The sequence below is a fragment of the Piliocolobus tephrosceles genome, chromosome 10 (assembly GCF_002776525.5).
Source record: "Piliocolobus tephrosceles isolate RC106 chromosome 10, ASM277652v3, whole genome shotgun sequence".
NCBI lineage: Eukaryota > Metazoa > Chordata > Mammalia > Primates > Cercopithecidae > Piliocolobus > Piliocolobus tephrosceles.
In genome coordinates, this window is record NC_045443.1 from 38816804 (window position 1) to 38821874 (window position 5071).

Here is a 5071-nt window from a genome sequence, read left to right on the forward strand (position 1 = left end):
TAAGAAGAGACTAGGAAACAAACCTCTCGTTAAGAAAAGAATAAAATGTCCAGACCCTATTTCCATAAATGGCTTAACCAGAGTTCCCTTTCTTCTTCAAAGCAAGAGGGTGAGTATGGTTACCCAGTATAATTTTTTTAAATAATATTCTTTTATATGTTAAAAAAAGCATGCTTTTATGTTTGCTGAATTCTTAAATGTTAATAATTTTATTTCTCTAACAAGAAGTTTTCACAATAAGCTGCACTTCCATAAAAACAATATTTAAACTGAAGCATGGTCATTTTTCTTCCTTTATGGGTAAAGAACTAGGTTACATTTAACTTAATGGAATTTTTTTCCTGTTTCCTCTACTCTTTTACTTACTTCTTCTTCTAGATCTATTATTCCTATTAAATTTTCATAATATCCCATTAACTCAATGAAAAGAATTTTGCATGCTATGAGGTTGGAAAGAAAGCATTTCCTTTCATTATTGTCATGAAACTTTTTTTTTCTGAAACATTTTTTTTTCTGAAACATTTTTTCTTTTTCCTATGGACCTTTAGTTTGCTCTCTTTCAGGATTTTTTAATTATTCTACTGTTATCATTTTCCCCGTAAGGCCAAATCGAATTGCTTTGAGTTTATCTCCAACCTTTAGCATTACTTTCAAATTATTGGATATCTAATTAGAGAAGGTTTTTTCATAAATAACATTTCAAAACCATACCACTGAATGGTTGAATACCTGCTGTTACCTCCTCAATTTTTTTCCTCAGGTTCTTCTAAAACAGCTTTCACTGAACAGTGAACACTGTTGCTGTGTTGCAAAGATGAAAGCAAGATTCCATGTGTGAAGCCCAAATTGAAATCACAGAAGGCAGGATTCACACTGCTAATTGTTGCTTAGCAATAAAATGTGCAAAACCTGCTAATGGAACAGTGACACCAGGCACCAGAGGCATCTGTATCCACACTGGCAGTAAATTAGGGAATTAGAAACCCTACAGTAACAGCAAGAAAAGGAATGCCATCCCTTAGGAACCCAGGGAGGGTTTCTGCACTCCTTCCGGCTTACTGCTCAGTTGAAAAGAAAGTCTCTTCATTCACTAGATACTGCTATTGTGACACTTGAAGACTGGAAGGAAATAGATGCTCGGAGGTTCAGATTATTCTAAAAAGTGTCCCTGATGGATTTGCACGTGCCTACAAAAAAATAGTACTTTTTTCCCCTGTTGAAAAGATTTGCAGTAAAGATAGATCTTCAAATCCCAGCCTGTACGTTTGCTAATGGAGCAGAGTGGGACAGGAAGCTCTGTCACTGCCACCTCATCACAAGTGTTCTGTGGGTAGTAGTCATGCCTCCAGCATAAAGACTGTGTGTCAGAAACCAAAACAAACAAAGAGCCCACAGTGTAGGAATAAACTAACAGTGGGTCTTTTTTTTTTTTTTTTTTTTTTTTTTGTGAATGCTCTCACCTTTATTTCTCTCAATGTACCCGTGATACAGATATTTCATATGTAACAAAGTTAAGGACGTGTGCACGTGTAAAACAGAGGCAGAGCCATGGCTGAAACATCTAGCCTAGCAGTGAACTCATTATCCCTGAGGAGTGGGGGCGGGGGAGAAGAGGAGCCACAGGCAGTTCACCAACACCTGGAAGATCAACAACTTCATGGAGAATGAGTGACTCGGGGGAATTCAGATCATGAAGTCATGAGAAGAAGGTCTTTTTTTCCAGGGATCATGTTTCTCCGTATCAATAATCAGTTGTGGGTTGTTTTCTTCTATTTCTTCCAGCAGCTTATGGAGTTCATCATTAAAGTCATCTATTTTCAACCTGAGTGTCTGGAGGGTGCCGTTGGGACGTGTCAAGGTTTTAAACAGCATCTTCACTCCACTAGACCCCAAGGGATTCTGGCCCAGGTCCAGAGTGATGAGGCTCTGGTTGCAGCTGAGGGCAGAGCAGAGGTCTTCACAACTGAAGGGAGGGATGGAACATCCCCACAGCCACAGACATCTCAAGTTGCACAGTGGTTTGCTCAAAGCCTCACACAGGACCTTCACTCCGGTAACTCCTATGTGATTCAGTCCAAGATCCAAACACGACAGGCTTGATTTTTCTTGGAGGAGCTTTGCGAGACTGCAGCAGCCATCGCTCGTGATGTTGCAGTTCCACAGCACCAAGGCCTGCAGTTTACACTCAGGGTAGCTCAGGCCCTCACACAGAAACTTCACCCCTGTATCCTTGAGGGAGTTCTTGGCCAAGCACAGGTGTGTCAGCTCCTGGCTGACCACCAAAACAGCAGCAAGGTCCTTGCAATTGGCTTCTGTCAGGTGACAGTTTTCCAACGACAACCTCTGCAGGAAGCACTTTGGGTGCCTCAAAGTTGTGTACAGCAACTTGGCACCCTCATCCAGGAGCTCATTGTCGGAGAGGTTTACGCACATCAGGGACTGGTTGGCTTCAAGGGCCAAGGAGAGATCAGCCCACTGCTGAGTGGTAGCACAACAAGACACCAGCCCGAGATATCGCAGGTTACACTCTGGGTGTCTCAAGACCTCACACAATGCAGGAAGCATATCCTTCTGGTCATTGCCTTGGAGGGTCAGATGCGTTACAGTCTTGTGACCTCGAAGAGCTAGGCAGAGGTTTCGATGAGCATCAGCTGGGGAAATGTTTTTGAACACCACTCTCTGGAGATGACAGTTGTCAGAGGCTATCTGTTCACGCAGGATCTTTACTAGGGAGGCACTCAGAAAGCTATTATTGATTTCTAGACCCATCAGATCCTTATTTGAGCCAAATATGGAACAAAGGTCCGTCTAGAAAGGGAGCATGTCCTGATCATCCTGGAATCTCTCAGCCTCAGCGTTGGATTCAGACGCAGCGACATTCTCCGGGAGCGTCTCCTTTATCACCTGCAGTGACATTTTCTGCAAGTTTCGACAGTGCTTGACGCAGAATGAGGAGGGCGCAATGTCTACTGCATTTAAGTGCAGGGATATTTCTTTGAACTGAGCCATCACCTCCTTCACCAGCTCGTCCTCCTGAGACTCGTACAGACAGCAGAGGAGTTCCTTCAGGTCTGCCACCGTGCCATTCTTACGACTTACGTCGCATCGCAGCAATTCCTGTTTGATCTCCGGTGACATCTGGCAGCCAAAGATGGCCTCCAACTCCTTGGCTCTCTTCTCATCAGCCAGGCCGAAGAAGAAGCGTCCTGCCTGGATCAGGTCGGAGTTCTTGAGTCTTTCTTCTCTGGTAAGCATCTTCTGCACGTCCCCAATGTCCCAGGCATGGCCGTCCCTGTCCTCCTCCTCCTCCTCCTCCTCCAGGGCGTAGAACAGCGCAGTGAGAAACTGCTGGAAGCTGAGGTGGATGAAGGAGTAGCAGCCTTTAGAGACTCTGTCCTGGCGGAGGATGTCTCTGTCCAGGAACCGGCGGAGGTCGGACTCCTGCACCCCAAGCCTTTCCAGGTCCTCTCCGTGGAACACGGACATCTGCGCCCACAAACCCTGCGCGGCCAGGAGGCTCAGCGCCCGCAGCGCGCCCCGGAGCTGTGCGCCCTGCGGGAACTGGCTGCAGAGGAAACGCAGGAACAGCCCCGTGCTGGTGAGGCAGGTGGGGGCCGGGTCCTCCCCCTTCTCCATCTGCAGCTTCAGAGTCGTGCACACGATCCAGCACACCGCGGGCGCCGAGCCCAGCTGGAACAGGGCCGCGTTGTTCCTCATCAGCTCAAAGGCACGCATGGCTTGGTCCTCGTCTCCAAAGCGTCTCAGGAAATAGGCCCTCCTGTCCTCCTCCAGGAACCCCTCTACCCTTATGTAGATCGGCTGCTCTGCCAGGAACCGGAGGTCCCTCAGGGCCCTGGGCCGCATGGTGACCAGCAGGGCAGCCTTGGGTAACATCTTCCTCTTCAGCAAACTGCCCAGGAGGACGGGCACGGCTTCTGCTGCTCCCAGTCCCCGCAGAGGTCCTGGATCAGCGCCCCAGGTGGGGCTCCCAGCTCATCAAAACCTTCAATCACGAACAAGATTTTCTGTGCTTGGCCTAGGATGTGTGGAATGTCATCCTGCAATTCAGGCCAGTCCCTGAAGACCATCTCTGCAAAACTGCACGGGCCCAGGCGGTTGAGCTCCCTGCAGCTGAGGTAGAATGCATATTTGAATTTCTGGCTGAGGTTGTCCTCTGTCCAGTCCAGCATTAGTTTATTGGCCAGCGTGGTTTTCCCAAGGCCTGCAGGACTGTGCAGCACCACCATGTGTGAGACGGGCCCGGGAAGCATCCTGGGGTTGCTGAATGGGATCAACATCCTGTATCTTTCAGCCATAACACGGAACTCTTTGCTGTCTCCAGGCCAGCTCTGCCACATCTCCCGGAACTTCGTCTTCAATACAAGCCTGTACCTATTCTCGTTATCTGACTTTTCTCCTTTGACTTTGAAGACTTCAGTCAGGACGGGGACATCTTCCTCTGTTTCTGTACACTCTAGTGTTCCTGCTTTGAAACGCTCCAGCATTTCCTCCACGTCTAGAGGTTCTCTTTCTTTCCGTGTTATCCCTAATGATAAAGGCTTGTTTTTATTCAATGATTTCAAAGCAGCTTCTCTGAGTTCGTCCTTTGCTCTCTCAGACAGATCCATTCGGTGCATCTTTTCAAAGACCTGGATGGTCGCCAGCTCCGTCCAGTAGCTGTGACAGTGACTGATGAGGATTTTCGCCAGTTGCTTCCCATCCGCCTCGTCTACCTCCTTCTGGGGGATCTTTTGGGCCTCGTTTCCCAGGGAGACTGTCCTGAGCAGCGACTTGAACTTGCTCAGCTCATCCTGGCTGAGCTGCTCCAGGAGAGCCTGCAGGTTGAAGTTCACCTGGGTCGAAGACACCATCTTGTCCCACGTGGGAGTTCTCCCAACACCTGGCCCTACTCCCCGGCGGCACTACAGTGGGTCTTAATCTGAGAAATGACTCCAGCCTTTTCTGGTTGTGCTCTGCTTTGGTTTTGTTCTACCTTCATTTGCTCCTGCGAGGGTTTCCAAGATAAAATGTTCCAAGTTGTCTGAAAAGGAATCAGTGTTTACCTGTTATC

General features: G+C 47.9%; 1 pseudogene; it reads right to left on the minus strand.

Annotated features, from left to right (window-relative positions):
* Positions 1-1675: 1675 nt before the first annotated feature.
* Positions 1676-4871, minus strand: LOC111520214 (annotated as a pseudogene).
* Between the last annotated feature and the right edge of the window lie 200 nt (positions 4872-5071).